The following is a 20,490-nucleotide window of genomic DNA, read 5'->3' as shown; positions in this document are numbered from 1 at the left end:
TTTTTAATGTATTACAGCGGTGTTGTTCACTTAAAAAAAATGGTTCAAATGGCTCAGAGCACTATGGAACTCAACTGCTGAGGTTATTAGTCCCCTAGAACTTAGAACTAGTTAAACCTAACTAACCTAAGGACATCACAAACATCCATGCCCGAGGCAGGATTCGAACCTGCGACCGTAGCGGTCTTGTGGTTCCAGACTGCAGCGCCTTTAACTGCACGGCCACTTCGGACGGCTACTTAAAAAAATGTAAGTTCTGTAGAGTATGTAAAATTATTGTTCTTGTCAGCAGTAACAAAACACGGAGAGTAACGTTATCTACAACTGGCGACAGGAAGAGCATCCGGCCACCCCTTAAAATTAACACGCCAAACCTGGTTAACCATGACAGCAGACCCCCACCAGTCGGGTTAAATGCTTGGAAAGAGAGTAACGTTATCTACAACGTGTGCAGAAGCCAAACTGGATTTATAAGAGGCGCAGGACATGAAAGGTGGCAATAGCTGGGACGGGAACGAAGCAGGGATTGCTGCCTTCCCCTATATGATTCAGCTTAGAAATTTCGCAAAAGGGATTGAAGTTGATGGTGAAAAAATAAACCTGTGTGGTTTGCCGATGGCACTGTAATTCTGACAGTAACGAGAATGAACGTGGCCGATCAGTCGAATAGAATGGATAGCGTCTTGAAAAGAATTTTAAGTTGCATATCAACTAAAGTGAAAGACAGGTAACGCAGGTAATGAAATGTAATCGATTTAAATCAGGTGGTGCTAATTGGAAATTAAAACAATAGGGAATGTAACCTTTGTAACGTAATCAAGCCTATGATACATAAGGAATTATACGATACCACATGGTACCGATATCTTCGTTTACATAAAGTAAAATTCATCCAAAAAACGGTGTCCTTTAAAATCAATTATTTTAGGCCTAAATGTTTATATTCCTAGTATTTAAAGTAATGTTGAAGTTAGAACATAAAATATTGCAAATTCATTTTTATTAATTGTGCTAAATATCTACCAGAGATTCTGTCTACAAAGATGTAAACTATTTGCGTTGTATAGTATCTCTGTTCTTCTTCACTGTGCAGAGATGTGACAAGAAGTGACGGTAAATGGAAGTCAAGACATTTTATGAGGCTGCAGAAGGCAGATGCTTTCTTTGTTGTGTTCGTTCGAATCGTGCCGTCTTAATATGTGAAATGTTGAAGAATAAAAACGTTTAAAAGTTCAGATACTTAATTTAGTTTCTCGACAATAATCCGACTTTCACAATCCGTTCGTCAGTTAATACTCTACTCACTAGAAGAGCCAACTTAGATAAACTTAATATTTTCTTATGTGAATATGCCTTTCGGTTCAACTCACTTCAAAATACTGAATAACGTTCGCTGTGAAGATATGGCACGACTATGCAGCACTGAAGAGGGATATGTCATCTTTTACGGAGGTGAAACATGGACAGACAACACAGCCAAGACACAAAATCTCTTGAAACTCTGGCGTTACTGGAGAATCTTAAAGATTAAATGGGTATAGCAAATAACTAATGACGAGGTATTGAATTAAATCGGGTGAGAAAAGATCTTTATGGCATAGTTTGATTAAAATAATGATTCGATTAATAGGACAGACCCTGAGGCACCAAACATGTCGAATCTGATAATGAGAGAAGTACAGGGAGTGAAGCGAGGGGTGAGGGGTGGCTAAAAACTGTAGAGAGAGGAAGATTTTATTACAGCAAGCAAGAAAAATTTTTCTTGACACGAAACTTCTGTTTCATGACAACGTGGGGTGATGATAACCTCAAATGGTTAAGTGATTTTATTTTTAACATCCTATTCTCTTTTTAAATGATTCCTTTTCTTTTTAGAAATTTTAACTGTGTAGTTCCTTATCTGACGTTTTTAAACTTGAGGATCCCCTCCCATTGTCTTGTAACACAATATTTTCATTGTTACACTAGATGATGGAACTGAAAGTATCCCAAAACCGGTCGTGTACGCAGTAAAAGATTGTAGACTCAGCAACTGTTGTGCGATTTCTTGGTTTTACAAAAAACGGCAAGCAAGTCTAAATGGACGCAGGATGTAGTAGTCATGCAGATTTTACAGTCTTGTGTGGAGAGCTGCATCAAGCCGCTCTTCGAACTAAGGATCACGACAACAGTTTTCTTCAGAAATCATCGCTAATTTCACCGACTTACTGGAATTTAACAGTGTCTGTAGACCTAATAGTACGTAACAGTGGATTGTAACAGTGCCCGTAGACGTAATAGCGCAATTTAACGGTGTCTGTAGACGCAATTTGTACGAACAAAATTTACAGTCACTGCTGCTAACACCTGAAATAGGTCTCTGGTGGCGTGTGAGCAAATCTGAAGTTTTTTCCAAGACAGTCATACACTAGCGGATTGGTGGTGGATATCAGTAGATTGGGTTCTTCTCTCTCTGTTTTCTGTACATTAACTAACATATTTCTATTATCAAGTCTAGTTTTTAGTTTTTGGTTTCTATATTTGTTTTGTCATATCTTAGGTATTCTTGGGCGCTATTCATTGTAAATTCATTCAAATAATTAAACATCTCTCATGTTATAAATTTTTCTAACACATTGCGTGCAAGGCTGTGCACTTTAGACAACAACGGAATAGATTTAATAGAAACTGGAGTTAATAATAATAGAAACAAATCTCACACTTCCGATAAGTGAATCTGGTGTAGCTACCTAAGGACTGCCGTTGAAATATGTTCAGCACTATATTTAAGTTTTTCTGAACCAAGGGGAACCTCGCACTCCAAGTATCGGGCCATCCTGAGAAGCTCCCGAATTTTTCTCCAAAAATCGTGTTAGGTCTAAAGTGTTATCGCAAATGATATCTTAATCTCTTTATATGTGTTTCAGGGAGAACGATGCGAGCAGTATGTATAACTAATAGGTAAATCATGCGACCTTCGCTTATTACAGCAGCACATTTACTTCTTAATCAAGTGGCCGCACAAGCGAGATGTCACAGTGGTTCAGACATCGTACTCGCTTTTGTGGGATTGGGACTCAAATCGCCGTCCAGCCATCCAGTTTTTTTTTTTTTTTTTTTTTTTTTTTTTTTTTTTTTTTTTTTTTTTTTTTTTTTTTTTTGTCGGGTTCCTTAACTCTAATGGTTGTTTCCATTGAAAAGGACACACCAGTGTTTCTTAAGCATCAAGTCTAATCTGAGAATGTGTTCCGTCTCTAATGTCCTCATGGTCAACGAGACGTCAGGTCGAAGTCTTCTTTCACTTTTAGAAGAAAGGCTAGGTCCACACGTTCTAGTAACTAAAATTAAATTTGTACGTGGTTTGTACGTGACTTTCTTGGAACATATTCCGTACTAAATGCGAAAACATCTCCATCTGGTGGCTAATACAAAGGATGTAGATCTGTAATTATGTTTTATCGTATAGATAATAAAAAATTCCTATTTTTCCATTGAATTAATTTGTTTGTACCAAATATATTTCGTCTATACATATTACACATCTTCAGTGGGCTACAGGATTCTTCAGAATGACATTTTAAAATTTTGGGACAGGTTTCGTACATCAAAATAAGAAACAAATGTCCGGTAAACATGGTCTCCAAAGGGCGTATCTTAAACGCTAAGAACTTCTGTTCAGTTGAAGAGATGTGTTTCAAAGCAGAGGAGATGAACAAATGGCCATAGCGTTTAAGATATGCGTTTTGGAGACCATGGTTGCTGGACTTTTCTTCTTGTTTTGGTGCAAGGAACCTGTCCCAAAAGTTTGAAACGTTATTCTCAAACACCCGCTGTAATACAAAGAAATTTATATAATTGAACATGTTTTGGTATCAGATCTGTAGTGATTTTGGCAGCTTATTTAAATCTATCCATTTCTATTTACGACTATATGATTGTCTTTTTAACTTACATTCATTTTTGTCCTATTTACGCATACATTTGTTGCTCTATATGTGCTAAATACACATGACGTAGGTTTCTTCCAATAAACATATCTTTGCACGTATACTGTAGTACACAGCACATGCTTTAGAACGGACTGAGGGATCATGGGAGCTGTACAAGGCTTGAGCGTAATGGATTGCTAAGGTGAACGAAGGGTGGGTCACGGAGCAGTGTATGCATGTGTATGTGTGTGTGTGTGTGTGTGTGTGTGTGTGTGTGTGTGTTTATTTTGTGGCAAAATGTGAATTAGATCGAACACTGATCTTCTGTTGTTGTTCTTTCCGTCATTGAAAATATTTTCTTTTTTAGTTTATGGCCTTCTGAATGAGATACTCTTCTTGTAGAGTGAGCATATCCTTTCTTTTGTTCTTCTAGCATAACACTGAAATGTCTGTTTTTATCCCAGTGTGATGGGGTTTTCTTTTTTCATACGTTCTGCATATATGGAATGCGTACATTCATTCTTCACTTTTCTTATATGTTCTTTGTCCCCAATGTTACAATTTCACGCGGTCATGACAACATATTTAGAATTGCAGCTACTATATGTTAATTCATATTTTATTGAACGGTTGTACACTACTGGACATTAAAATTGCTACACCAAGAAGAAATGCAGATGATAAATGGGCATTCATTGGATAAATATATTATACTAGAACTGACATGTAATTACATTTTCACGCACTTTGGGTGCATAGATCCTGAGAAATAAGTACCCAGAATAACCACCTCTGGCCGTAATAACGGCCTTGATACGCCTGGGCATTGAGTCAAACAGAGCTTGGATGGCGTGTACAGGTACAGCTGCCCATGCAGCTTCAACACGATACCACAGTTCATCAAGAGTAGTGACTGGCGTATTGTGACAAGCCAGCTGCTCGGCCACCGTTGACCAGACGTTTTCAATTGGTGAGAGATCTGGAGAATGAGCTGGCCAGGACAGAAGTCGAACATTTTATGTACCCAGAAAGGCCCGTACAGGACCTGCAACATGCGCTCGTGCATTATCTAGCTGAAATGTAAGGTTTCGCATGGATCGAATGAAGGGTAGAGCCACGGGACGTAACACATCTGAAATGTAACGTCCACTGTTCAAAGTGCCGTCAATTCGAACAAGAGGTGACCGAGACATGTAATCAATGGCACCCCATACCTTCAAGTCGGGTGATACGCCAGTATGGCGATGACGGATAGAAGCTTCCAATGTGCGTCCACCGCGATGTCGCCAAACACGGATGCGACCATCATGATGCTGTAAACAGCACCTGGATTCATCGGAAAAAAAATGACGTTTTGCCATTCGTGCACCCAGGTTCGTCGTTGAGTACACCATCGCAGGCGCTCCTGTCTGTGATGCAGCGTCAAGGGTAACCGCAGCCATAGTCTCCGAGCTGATAGCCCATGCTGCTGCAAACGTCGTCGAACTGTTCGTGCAGGTGGTTATTGTCTTGCAAACGTCCCCATCTGTTGACTCAGGGATCGAAACGTGGCTGCACGATCTGTTACAGCCATGCAGATAAGATGCCTGTCATCTCGACTGCTAGTGATACGAGGCCGTTGGGATCCAGCACGGCGTTCCGTATTACCCTCCTGAACCCACCGATTCCATATTCTGCTAACAGTCATTGGATCTCGATCAACGCGAGTAGCAATGTCGCGATGCGATAAACCGAAATCGCGATGGGCTACAATCCGACCTTTATCAAAGTCGGAAACGTGATGGTACGCATTTATCCTCCTTACACGAGGCATCACAACAACGTTTCACCAGGCAACGCCGGTCAACTACTGTTTGTGTATGAGAAATCGGTTGGAAACTTTCCTCATGTCAGCACGTTGTAGGCGTCGCCACCGGCGCTAACCTTGTGTGAATGCTCTGAAAAGCTAATCATTTGCATATCACAGCATCTTCTTCCTGTCGGTTAAATTTCGCGTCTGTAGCACGTCATCTTCGTGTTGTAGCAATTTTAATGTAGTGTAATATCTTTTTCTTCTGTGACTGTTTTTATTACTTTTGTAGTGGACTACTTGTCTTCAAGGATATATAAATTTTATGTTCTTTTAAGATGTTACTACTCTCATGTGTTGGTTGTGGTACATCATGGTGTGTCTTTTTGTGTTGATTCATGAGAGTATGCATTGTGTGCTATTGTTATGTGTTGGTGCACCTGAATTTTTTCGAATTTTGCTGTCTTCTGTCTATGTTTTCCCTTTGATGATGTCATGTAGTTTGTGTACTATGTTGGAGCTTTTCCATTGTTGCATGCTGTGTTGATGATGTTTAGTTCTTCCTGACAGTTCTCTTTGCTTAGACGTATTCTGTACACTCTTTATATCACAAGTCTCGTGGTTGCTACTTTTTATAATGTGGGTGGTTTGATCCCTGGAGTACTATCATGATTGCAGCTGCTTCATTCCTGAAAACGTTAAAGCAGTATCTATTGATAGATTTTATGATTTTGAGATCGATGTATCATATTGCCTCTTCTGTTTCTTTTCCATGATCAACTGAATGTTGTTGTGTACGTTATTTATCTGCTTGTGTAAACTGTTTGTATATTCTTGCAATTCATCTACAAGGCACACGATGTTGTCTGCATATTTGTACCAGTATAATACTTTATATTTTTTGTTTCTCTTATTTCTGTAAAAATTCAGTTTCAGTGTGATTCATTAAGATATGTGCTATTGTGTATGATACTGGACTTCCTATTGGTCAAACCTTCCTTTTGTAAGTAGAATGAACTGTTACAATTGAATTAGTTTTGCTTGGTGTCTTCAAGTGTCAAGTGGGGTTGAACTCAATATGCCTTTCACATCAGAGGATAGCAGGGATTAATCCTAATGAATTGTACTCCAATTTGAAATGCTCTGTTAAGTATTTGTGAGCAGATTTCACAGTTTGGGGGTACTCCTGAAATTAGTAAGTAGTCTCATGGGAATATTGTCTTTATGTATTATAGACTGGCTTTTGCAAATTAGTGTTGCTATATATTTTGTACTAAGTTTTCACTCTGTTTTTTATGAGTATGATTTCAACATCTTTTGGATCAGGTTTCGGTTCTTCAGTGTTATCTTTCTGTAATAGTTCTTTTGTTTTATTTACATATTTGTGTTTATCCATTAGCACTGCAGTATTACATTTGTCTGGTTTTATAGCTACTGCCTCCCTATCCAATTTTTTTTCTTTGCTGACTTAACTGTTAGTGTTTCTTTGTTCTATGTGCATTTAACATATACAGATCAATACATGGATTACATCATGGGAGGCATGACTGTGCCCTCAGGTGGTGGTACTGTGTACTAGGTCAATTGGACTTCGGACTTCATTGTGAATACACCGGATGGAGCTACTGCCTATGACATCTCAAATTGTTTAAATAAACACTGCATGCAAAATAATCACTTACATCCATCCTATCCAGCAGCCCACCACAGGATGAGTCATGTTCCCGCCAATTCCATGGAAGAGGTGGTGGCTGGATGACTTAGGTACGTAGAGGTAACTCAAGTGACCTTGTTTCTCGCCATTTTCTTTGGTTAGTGGAGGTAGCCCAATTGACCTATCTTCCTGCCAAAATTTGAGCTTCCCACTATGACATCAGTGCGACGTTGCAGCATCTATCGCCGCTATTTGGAGCCGCCATCCTGAATAAATTTGGCAATCATGCAGGGTGACACGAGTTCCTTGTTGCCCCATTACTCTCGTATACAACTGAGTGCTCTGTGTGTGTCTTAGAGCACTGTCTACTTGTTATCGTTAACAGCAAACCTCTCGGTCATCAGAGGATTTCTATCTCATGTGTGATGAAACATGACCATCTTGTTTCAACACATTCCTCTAAACGAACGAAGATTTATGCAATGTACTCCATTCCCCAGTCGCATCTTGGGTATAAAATCGAGCCTTCAGTTTCATATCTAAGATGATTCTAAGTTAGCAAAGTACTGGAATCCCCATGTATATGTTACCGGCCAAACCTGACATTAGGATGAACTAGTTTTGCCTTGGTCAAACTCGTTCATCATGTTACTGATAGGATAAAACTGTTTAGCATAGGTCGAATTGGTTGATCCTAGTCAAAATTTACACACTTTAAGATAAACTGATACGTCCTAGTCTGAACTAATATTGCCTAGTCGGAACGCACGTCACTGTCTGTATGAAAGGGGAATCCCCAAATCATCTCTGGCTCGCCCCTCGCGCCTCTCAACCGCACTTTGCTCGCACTGTTCTTTCTTTTGAATGGTGTTTTGCATCGACGAGCACACGTGTTAACTTGTTGGTTGCATTTAAAAGATTTTATTATAATCCTAGTATAATTATTTTGAGGCGTGTTGTCATGGATGAGCCTTCTTTTAGTAGACAAGCTAATGAAAAGCTGTGGAGAGAAAAGTTTCTGGAGGAAATTTTGTAGAGTGAAAACAAAAAGTCTTGTCATTATAATGTGTTATCAGTAGACGAATATGCGGATTTAGTTAAACAAATAGGAGATGCAGAAAAGTTGTAAAAAATAACATCATTACAAAAAAGAAGATTGAAACGAATTGCTGTTCTGAAAATTGGTGATGTGAAAAACTCATTGCACGGTGTGAAGGGAATATAAAATACTTTGTTCCAGCTGATGAATTTTGTGATGAAATTGATGCAGATGATGTAGCTGTGGGTCATGGTGGTCATGATAGGATGTGAGCTGAGACATCAAAAAAATATGCCAATATCACAAAGGAAGTGATATGCCTGTATTTATCAATGTGTGATGTTTGTCAACAAAAGAAGACAAAAAAGAAAAGAGGGCTAGTTTCGAAGCCAGTTCTCAATTCTAAAATGAATAGAAGATGCCAAGTCGATCTGATTGATTTCCAAACACAACCAGACGGAAATTTAAAATTCATTCTAGTTTACCAACACCATCTCACAAAATTTGTTCTCCTTCGTGCGTTAACATCAAAGAGGCTGAAGAAGTGGCTTATCATTTGCATGACATATTCTGAACTGTAGGGGCACCGTGCATTCTTCAATCTGATAATGGCTGAGAATTTGTCAATAATGTTATAAGTGAACTCGCAAAGCTTTGTCAGAAAAGAATATTGTGCATGGAAAACCAAGGCACAGTAAAGTAAGGGTTCTGTTGAACGTGCCAACCAAGACATTGAAAATATGATAAGTTCTTGGTTAAAGGACAACAATTCGACGAAGTGGTCGGAAGGATTAAGGTTTGTCCAATGCATGAAAAATCGAGCTTACCACTCTGGCATAAAACAATCACCTAACAAAGCATTATTCGGAATCGAACGTAGAGTAGGACTTTCCACTTCCTAGTTGCCTCAAAAAATCATAAATGATATTCAGGATGAAGATGACCTAAGGAACGCAATGGAAGATGGGAGCAATACTAAACAGTACGAAGACAGTGATGATGATAACTTTGTGGAAATTGACACAAACGACATCCAAAATGCTAGAAAAATTGCAGCAGAAAATTAAAAAAAACAAGGTAAAAGAATGAAATCTTCCTCCGACAACTCGCATCCACCACCTGACATTGGAGACAACGTAACCATACCTATTCCAGGTGTAGATAAAAGTAGAAGTGACCTTCGAAACATAATTGGAGTAATACTTCAAAAGATTGATGAGGGCCTCTACAAAGTTGGCACCAAACAAGGTGTACTTCAAATACATTATTGCAGGTATAATTTTATTAAGATTTTCCATAATTTTTTGTAATAGAATATTAAAAATATTGCTTTTAACTTCTTTTTTATTCTTTTAGAATTGATTTCGACATCTGCAATCAGAATTTTAAGATGTAGGAGATACGAGTATTAACCAGGACTGCAGCCACAAAACATTCCGATGGATCAGGGCAAGGCTTTGTGAAATTGTACAACAAACAGATGCAATTGTAAGAAACACAAAGTACTCTCCAATTCTAAGTGCCACCAAGGTAAACCTTGAAGAAATAACTAAGCAAATTGCAGATAAGGTGATTTCTGTGGATGGATATATGTAAGTTGATCTAGTGACAGATGTGAAATTTCTGATTAGTTAATAAATTCAATGAATCATATTGACTATTTTATTTCTATTCCTTTATTTAGTTTATTTTGAAACGCTTATAGAAGATACAAACTAGGTGAAATTAGTTCAGACTATGACATACCAGTTTATCCTAAAGCATACAAAATCTAACTAGGATAAACCGATACCTCCTAGGCTAAACTGTTTTACACTATCAGTAACAGGATGAATGAGTTTGAGATAGGTGAAACTAGTTCATCCTAAAATCGGGTTTGGCCAGTAACATATACATCTGCTTGCTTGTAAGAGTTATTCTCTGTTGCTAACGATCATTTTATATAGGACTGATGCGGGCATAGTATAGTTTCTGAACCATAATCAGACATGAACAGTGGACGTTATACATCTCTGGAAAACTATATTGTGCATGTATCACACAGAAGCGATGCTTTAACGAAGTATATTTTTCATTTTACAGTTTGTTACCATAGTTTATCGTCGAGAAACCAGCAAGAAGGACATATGTCATGCGCTGGAATTATATTTTTTAGATTGGAATATTAACAGCACTGCATTCCACATGACTGATAGATCGAAAACTGAAGCGATCTGACACTATAGCCTGTTTTAAGTCCAGAACTGTGTAGCCTTAGGAGTGCGTGTGTTTATGTTCTCTCTTACCAATACCCTCCCGGTACTGATCCCAGACACTAGAACAATAGAATTGATAGCATAGTTCATTTACGTAAAATTCTTCGAACTCCATCCGTCTGGATCTCCATCATGCATAAAAGCTATCCGTTTCTTGTTCTTCTCAACTGTCTACTATTACATCACTACACTTTCAAATCTGCTACTGTACTCCTATAAGGGGTGCTAGACTCCTAGATAAGCACGCATCTGGAGAAATCTTGTGCACTTGGGTGTGTGCGGCAAGCTCCATTCATTCACGAGACATGGAATGTAGCGGCTTACTGCTGATCAGCTGCAGATTAAATTGGTAATGGTTCCGCAGGGCGGATTGGTCAAAGACAGTGTGAGGGGATCTTTCAATCCCTAACTTTATCCTAAGAATGCCCTGTGGCTCCCATCCACGTAGAGAAAGATTGTAAATTAAGCACTATGCTCGAGGTGCTAGAAATGTGTAAATCGCTGTCTGGTATACTTTGATGATGTATATGTTTGAGAATTAACAATAAATGGACATACTGCACAGTCATCTATCTACATTCGCACTGCTACTCGCAAAGTAGAGGAGGGGCAGTTTAGCAATGATAATGAAATTGGAAAGCATTCTGTTGCATCATTGGTTGGTGATGAAATTACTGTAAAATTGCTAAAATTATTCACACTATCAACTGTGATGCTTATTATGACAGTACATAGATAGCGTCTTTTACATCCCATTCGTCCACTGGTGTGTTGTTGATAGCCACATAATGATTGTCTGACATCGCTTGTTTGAGATGGAGAAAGAGTCTTCGTGGAGGTGCAACACCTTCTGGGGTTGGCTAGCACCGAAACAGTGATCATGTACATGACTGCAATATCAGGACTCAATCGAAACAGAACGCAGAGTCATCAGCTATCCTGTCACTGTGGCAGATGAGTTTAAATGTAGATGTCGTCATTCACCTTTGGACAGCAGTTTGGAAACGCACCACAACACCGCAAAACTCTTCCAGTTTCCCTATGTTGTGACTGTCTTTTATTTTTAATCGTCCATTGTGTGTGTGTGTGTGTGTGTGTGTGTGTGTGTGTGTGTGTGTGTGTGTTGTGATAGCAGCAGCAACAACATGATTTACACAAGGCGATGTCTAGTTTTCTATGAGAGGCAATGGATCAGAATATGTTGATGTCAGTTTAGAACCTGACACAGACCTCAAAGTTGTGGAATTAAAAACAAAATGTATGGCACTATACAAAGCGTGTTACATCAGAAAAAGAACAATGTTTCAACCAACGACACACAGAGCTTCTCTTGAGTCTGACAGTATAGATACGGTCATCCTCGTACAGTACGGTCATTGACACTTTATACTGGTCTGTGCAAGCAATTTCGATCACTGGCCACCTGCTCCTATGGATCAATACCTGTATATTTAATAGTATCGCCACATGCGCTCGATGCCAGCACGCAGATGGTATTTGTTTCCGATGTATGGGAGGAGAGAGATGTGGTAAAAGTCCTGTCGAGTTCCCTATCTCTATTGGATGAAGTTGACAGAGCTTTTATAGTTCGCAATTTTCCTCTGTTGGATGGTACGGAATAACAGTGATGAAATGTTGTGGTGATAGATGTGAATGGACCCTGAGGGATGTATATCTGCTTCGGACTGCAGTACCTGTATGATGTTGAGTCTTACTAATTTTCCCTACAAGAAACACCACTGTAATTGTTCATACTGTCTTTATATTATCTCATGTTGCAGGAGCGGGTTTCCTTTGGCACTGACCTTACCCATCGTACACTGTTGGTGGAGCTGCAACAACATGTTCCCATTCCCATCGACTGGTCAAAACACAGTCCTGTTGCACTAACTCGGCTTAGCCTGTTTCTACATGGGTTGCAGAATGAGGTAGATATAATTCTCTCCGACCTCTGCTCAGTTCCGACTTAAACTAGAATGATCACATGCACAAAGATGCAGGGTGGCAGTGCAGAATCTGAGGGGCAGTTGCAAGATGCATAGAGACCATCTAAAATTTTACTGTAGCAGATAGGTTCGAAAAAGGTGACTCATTTCAAGATATGAGAGTGCCAGAAATATGATTCACTAGTGGCTGTAATCATTAACAGATTTCTCCATAGGATCCAATGCAGGTGTGTTGTTGAATTGAAAGACTTGATTACAAATCACAGACACCATTTCTACCCAAAAACGTACCACTAGAGATCTGAAAAGCTAGTGCACATTTCTTACGACCTCAATCAGCACACCATCTACTGTTTGTGATCCTTCTCAATCAACCGTCGCCTATAACCCAGTGGATATATCGCAGAGCCTCTGACATCCTATTGAGACAGAATGCGTTACAAATCCTGGAGAAATATCTAGCAGCGGCATGAAGGACTTGCAAATACCGGCTTCATACAGCTTTCCTTAGCCAAATCACCTTCTAAATTTGGTGATTTTATTACATGCTTAAACCCATCGGTGACGTGTCTGATGATATACACTCCGGCGATCACCGTCTACATTCAGTGTCACTGTTTTTTGTCTGGAAAAACTACTTCTTTCGGATGTAATGCCATACCTCGATTTGTAAGGTCTGTATAGTTTATAACATGGATATCGTTAGCAATACTTGTGAGAACCTGTAAAACCAAGACCACTTTTGATAGTAACATGCTCGTTGCGATTGTGTTTTTAGCATTTGGCGGCTTGTAAGACGATTACACCTCTCTTTCTAATACACAGTGGTACCACTCGCAAGAAAAACTTATGAGATATGTCCACCCATCGCTGATTTTCGGTCAGTATTGTTTCGTATCATCAGCAATCAGATGTTGGAGAAGTTTTGTACTTAGTAGTAGGGGATGCATGACAGGTGCGCCTTCAGCATCAGGCTTATAAAGTATGTGTATATGTTTTCAACATCCATAGAAAAAATGACTATGTCCAGTCATTTGGAAGGTATGGATTTGACGTGGAATACTGCGATAGCAAAGGGAATGGAAGATTTTTTCCTTGTAAAATTATGTCAAGTCATAAGAATGGTGCAGATATTTATATTTCCATAGACACAGCCATTAGCAGGGTGTATCAACAATACTTCGCTCATTGATGAATGTTGTCCAATTGATACAACGATTGTAATATTTAATTGTAAGTACAGTGATAAAATATATTGTAACCTCCCCACAAATTTTATTAATTATAATGAACCATGAACCAAGTGTAACCTCCCCGCAAAAATATTAATTAAATGAATTTCAAATATTGTAACCTCTAAACAAAATTGACTCCCATTCATAATCTCTGTGCAGAAATGCATTCTCATTTAATGTAACCACAAAATTCAATTCCTAAACCCGGAAATAATAAAAAAATTCAGTAACCTGGTAAATTTTATGACGACAGCAGTGCTGCGCCTCGGCCCTGCATTCTGAATAAAAAAAGCAAAAAAATTCTTACCTCAATAAAAAAAATGCGAATATATCTGCTCTTACATAAAAAATTTTCGGCACAGCTTCGTGCAATGCTGGCCTATGCTTTGTGATTGTTGAAAGGAATGATCATGGATTGTATATATTCTTTAATTGAAATGAATGCTTTTTTTAAAAAAAAAATTACTTTATATTATTAAATTATTATTATGGCATTTTTTAAAGAAATTGGATGACAGTTAACATACATTACTAGATATGCGCAAGGCTGCTTCTTTACCTTCTACAATTATACTCATCCTCCAGAGTCCCGACCAGAGCAGACTGCAGACAAGCGCAGACACGCGCCGACTACCGCCGACAACTGCCGACTCACGCAGACTACTGCATACTGCTGAAGACTAATGCCGGCAAGCGACAAGCAACAACTAAGTACATACTGCTCTCTGGTCAGAGACTCTCCTAAGTCTTGCCTGTTGCAGGCAGCGCATATAGCGCATACCTCCTACAATATACACTCCTGGAAATTGAAATAAGAACACCGTGAATTCATTGTCCCAGGAAGGGGAAACTTTATTGACACATTCCTGGGGTCAGATACATCACATGATCACACTGACAGAACCACAGGCACATAGACACAGGCAACAGAGCATGTACAATGTCGGCACTAGTACAGTGTATATCCACCTTTCGTAGCAATGCAGGCTGCTATTCTCCCATGGAGACGATCGTAGAGATGCTGGATGTAGTCCTGTGGAACGGCTTGCCATGCCATTTCCACCTGGCGCCTCAGTTGGACCAGCGTTCGTGCTGGACGTGCAGACCGCGTGAGACGACGCTTCATCCAGTCCCAAACATGCTCGATGGGGGGCAGATCCGGAGATCTTGCTGGCCAGGGTAGTTGACTTACACCTTCTAGAGCACGTTGGGTGGCACGGGATACATGCGGACGTGCATTGTCCTGTTGGAACAGCACGTTCCCTTGCCGGTCTAGGAATGGTAGAACGATGGGTTCGATGACGGTTTGGATGTACCGTGCACTATTCAGTGTCCCCTCGACGATCACCAGTGGTGTACAGCCAGTGTAGGAGATCGCTCCCCACACCATGATGCCGGGTGTTGGCCCTGTGTGCCTCGGTCGTATGCAGTCCTGATTGTGGCGCTCACCTACACGGCGCCAAACACGCATACGACCATCATTGGCACCAAGGCAGAGGCGACTCTCATCGCTGAAGACGACACGTCTCCATTCGTCCCTCCATTCACGCCTGTCGCGACACCACTGGAGGCGGGCTGCACGATGTTGGGGCGTGAGCGGAAGACGGCCTAACGGTGTGCGGGACCGTAGCCCAGCTTCATGGAGACGGTTGCGAATGGTCCTCGCCGATACCCCAGGAGCGACAGTGTCCCTAATTTGCTGGGAAGTGGCGGTGCGGTCCCCTACGGCACTGCGTAGGATCCTACGGTCTTGGCGTGCATCCGTGCGTCGCTGCGGTCCGGTCCCAGGTCGACGGGCACGTGCACCTTCCGCCGACCACTGGCGACAACATCGATGTACTGTGGAGACCTCACGCCCGACGTGTTGAGCAATTCGGGGGTACGTCCACCCGGCCTCCCGCATGCCCACTATACGCCCTCGCTCAAAGTCCGTCAACTGCACATACGGTTCACGTCCACGCTGTCGCGGCATGCTACCAGTGTTAAAGACTGCGATGGAGCTCCGTATGCCACGGCAAACTGGCTGACACTGACGGCGGCGGTGCACAAATGCTGCGCAACTAGCGCCATTCGACGGCCAACACCGCGGTTCCTGGTGTGTCCGCTGTGCCGTGCGTGTGATCATTGCTTGTACAGCCCTCTCGCAGTGTTCGGAGCAAGTATGGTGGGCCTGACACACCGGTGTCAATGTGTTCTTTTTTCCATTTCCAGGAGTGTATGTAGCCAGTTTGCTAGGACGATTCTGTTTGGGGTTGCGTAGCGCGCGGTGGTGGTGGCCTGTGGCGAGAATGATTCGCGTTTCCAGCTAACGGCAGGAGCTGTCTGAACGGAAAGGCCTTTTGGGGTGCAAAGAATTACCTGACCTAACCGTGTCGTCCTCTAGACGGCTGAATAGCGAACTAATACACAGTATGTGTTGGATAGTCTTCGTGATCACGTATGTCCCCCATGGAAATTTGAGAAGATTCAATATGGACATGTGCTTGCGCTGGACCATTATTCCCTCCCACGTAAATTGTCCAGTTGACTGCTTCTGCACTTTTTCCATCTTTATTTGGTTGAGAGAACATCGATTGTGATATGTGTTGTGTGCATCTAGCAGGTGAAAGACAGATGGAAGACACGTTTGCTGGTTCTTTAGACATGAGAAACACCTTAATTGACTTTGTAAATCGTAAGTTTGATTTGGAATCTGTTATATCACTGACATCGCTATTTGTGAGTGAAAATATCAGTTTCCTCTATTTTTTTGGAGTTTTCATGTAAAGGCCTTCGAAGACGAGATAAGTTTCTAGTTACTCAGTGGTTTACAACACACTCCACCTCGCTAAAATTTCGGGTTTCTAGAGCAATAATTTCCAGCCTATACCTTCAGAATTATACTGCACAAGCGATATTTCTATACAAGCAATATCGCTATTGATATCGAGAAGTATCGCGTAAATGGTATAATATTCTGGCAAACCAGATCAAAATAGATGTCTTCTTATAATCCCAGAGTCTGGAGATGGGTGTAGAAAGCAAGCAAGTAAGCATGTCAGGGACAGAAACAGTAACGTCTCTGTGCCGAGGGGAACCGACCCAATCTTTGTATAACATTTCGGAGAGTGAGCTCGCTCCACTGTGGGCGCTCTGGTCACGCAATGGGCCAGGATGCGTGCGGCGGCAGATGACATGACCGTCGGCTGCGGTGGATGACTGCCCGACCTCGTGGGAAATATCTAGTGCTGCGAGGAGTATATACGGTGCATGTACTTATGCTGTTTGTCTTCATTGTATATGTACGAGTGTCTGGTGGTCGATAGCTATATGCATGATGGAGAAGTGGCGATTTTGTTTGGAGGCAGGATACGAATTGTGTTTTTACTACATCGACATGGTATATGGTGATGTATAGCCAGGTTGGAGGTCAGTTTCACGCTGTTATATTCAATATTTCATCCTCAATGGCAGAGAAAACGTCTTTCCGTATTTGACGATCTGTAGACTACTTTTATGGGGTTTAATTGTCAGTGCAAAATGGCGATCTGTACAAAAGAGTTTTGTTGCTGAAACTCTCATCTGAAGAAAAAAATGACGGACAGTGCTCCCGCACCGACAGCAGCAGCCGTTTGGAGGGTAAATTCAGTAAGAGCTAAACAGAATGCTCCCATTCATTCACAAGACATCCTTTGTGCTGGGACGCCGGCCGGTGTGGCCGTGCGGTTCTGGGCGCTTCAGTCTGGAACCGCGTGACCACTACGGTCGCAGGTTCGAATCCTGCCTCGGGCATGGATGTGTGTGATGTCCTTAGGTTAGTTAGGTTTAAGTAGTTCTAAGTTCTAGGGGACTGATGACCTCCGATGTTAAGTCCCATAGTGCTCAGAGCCATTTGAACCATTTGTGCTGGGACGTAGGAGCCTCTACATAGCAGTGAGAACGTCTATGGTTTCAGAGACGTTTCTTGGAAGCATGACATCAGGAATGGTAAGACCTGATGGATGGGGAGCCTCGTTAGGACCATAAGGAGGAATGCATTCCGTGTTATTCTGGGCTATTTTCATAAACAGGTCCTGTTATGACAATAATTTCCATGCGGACAAACTGAGACATCACAAAAGCTCCTACAGCAACTACAAAAACGACTGTTAACCATTTATGCAGCATTTTACTATTTCAGGGAAGGGTTAATACATAATGGATGGGCTATCCCACTAGGATCACTAGGAAGAATGCATCCTGTGTTATTCTGGGAAGCATTGCAAAAGATTTCTATAGCACCACCAGAGGGAGATTTGGCTCTTATTTACATAGACCTGTGACGTCAGTATAACACTGACAATCTTTTAGCTGTGCTTGAAGTGATGAGTCCCTAGGCAAGCATCTCTCTCGTTCAGCATTTAGGTATTCGCTGGATCGCAGGTACAAAGGCCGGCAACGGTAAACACGTGTGTGCAATCCAGAGGCATCTTGCAGGCTGGACTGCACGTGCTCACTCCATCCTGGCATGAGCGCCTAGGGGCCTCTGTAGGGAACAGTTCACTGATACGTCATGGTTAAAATTTCTTAATGATAGTTCGAAAGCATTTTTACATGCAGCGAGTGCTTGTGCACTATATTATTTTCGGCTGTTTAAGCGTTGCGAGCGTGTGTGCAGAGTGTTATACAAACATTATTTTGCCAGTTTTATGCATAGTGAATGTGTCTGTGTATCAGTGTACTGCATTATTTCGGTAATTTACAAGTAGTCTGCGGGTCTGTGGGCTGTGCAACTCATTATTTTGACAGTTTACAATTAATGAGCGTGTCTGCAGAGCGTTTTACATACATTATTTTCGTGATGTACGAGTAGTTTGCAGGTCTGCTGGCAGTGCATGCATTATTTCGAAAGTTTACAATTAGTGAGTGTGTTCGCAGAGCATTATACATGTATTGTTTTGACAATTTACGAGTTGTTTGCGTGTCTGTACATCAGTGTACTGCATTATTTCCGTGATTTACGAGTAGTTTGCAGGTCTGTTGGCTATTTACTGTGACCCCAAGCATGACAGGGTGAGTGTTTTACACCAGTGTAATAAATAAACTACATGAAATCCGTCCCTAAATAAATTGTCCCAACTTTCCACTGAAAAAATAAATAAAAGTAAACTCCTTCCTCTCTCCAGCAAGTAGACACAGACTCAGTCCTTATCCCACCATTTTTCCCAAGACTGCCATGGAATGACAGTACCCTCTGGTAGCAGTTCTGTGTACTATGTCAGTTGGACTCCGGACCTCATGGTGAACACACTGGATGGAGCTACTGCCTATGACAACTCAAATTGTTTAAATAAACACTGCTTGCAAAATAAAAACTTATGTCCATCCTATCCAGCACACAGTGAGTCCTTTTCCTGCCAATTCCAAGGAAGAGGTGGTCATCAAATAGGTTAGTGGAGGTAGCCCAAGTGACCTTTTTCCTACCAAAATTTGAACTTCCCCCATTTTATTGGAGAAGGGGAGGGGAGTGGTGGGGGAGGGGGGAGAGGAGGGGGTTAGGTTAATGGAGGCAGCCCAATTGACCTTTTTCCTGCCAAATATGAACTTCCCGCCATGACGTCATTCCTATGTTAGCATATCTATTGCCGCCATCTTGAAAAAATTTGGCAAGAATACAGAGTGGGGCATAACAAAGGTAGCCCTACTACTTTCCTGTGGTATGAACGGTCTGTGTCACAGTTTGGCGACAGTGGCGGTTGTGATTGCTGTGGTAGGCACCAAATGTTGAACAGGCGGATCTGTCGCATTAGTAACTCATACAGAAGTGATAAAGATATTTAACGTCATTGATATTACGTGTTATGCTGAGACATGCAGCTGGTTCCATCAATGAACTTGGACAATGTAACTCTCGGAGAATTATCCGTGGGTCGTTCACTAATCTTATGTTAGACGGACATGTGAATAGTTTTGGTATTCAATAGAATCATTAGCAGTGAGCTCATTTTGATGTAGTTCAATCTTCCTTGTCTCATCTATAAACGCTTAGAGGAACATTCATTACCGCATGTGTTGCCTAAACCAATTGTTTGGACTGGTCCTCATCTATTAAAATTTCAGAAGCTTTCAGCAAGACGCTCCAAATCTGCACTTAAAGGAAACAGGTAATTACAACAGTACACAATTATCGCTAAGAGCCATAGTATTCAGAGCATTTGACTGTTCCGCCGCAAGTAGTAGGTTTCCTTATTTTGCTACACGATCCAGTGTGTCAGTTCCCCTAAACTCACAATTCATTTACTTCTTTATGTAGTTTCCCAGATGGGGTGAGTCACCGTTAGAGAACAGTAATATTCGAAAATATAACTCCAGGAATAAAACTGACCTCTATCCAGCTTGGACAGAGAAAGGAGTTGTTATGAAGCCATAAAAATGACGGACTTCCTCTCCATTGCATTGCAGATACTGATAAAAGTTGTAAACAGTTTTGAAAAGGCACTGGTACCACGTTTTGACAGGGCTTAAAACTCCAGCTGCGTCAAAACTCTTCATAGTTAATGTTTGGTGAAGTGTAGCAGTTCAGTTGATAGCGTGTGAAATATGCTTCGCCGGTTGGCGAACTCCCGCACGAAGCTACCATTACATCTAAGTGAGACTTCTGCTTTGAGCTTGATCTGTCCAAACACCGACTGACTTCCGACAAACA

This window comes from Schistocerca serialis, chromosome 1 (assembly GCF_023864345.2).
Source record: "Schistocerca serialis cubense isolate TAMUIC-IGC-003099 chromosome 1, iqSchSeri2.2, whole genome shotgun sequence".
In the NCBI taxonomy this organism is placed as follows: domain Eukaryota; kingdom Metazoa; phylum Arthropoda; class Insecta; order Orthoptera; family Acrididae; genus Schistocerca; species Schistocerca serialis.
The sequence above is the reverse complement of the archived record's forward strand: the minus strand, read 5'-3'. Positions refer to the sequence as shown.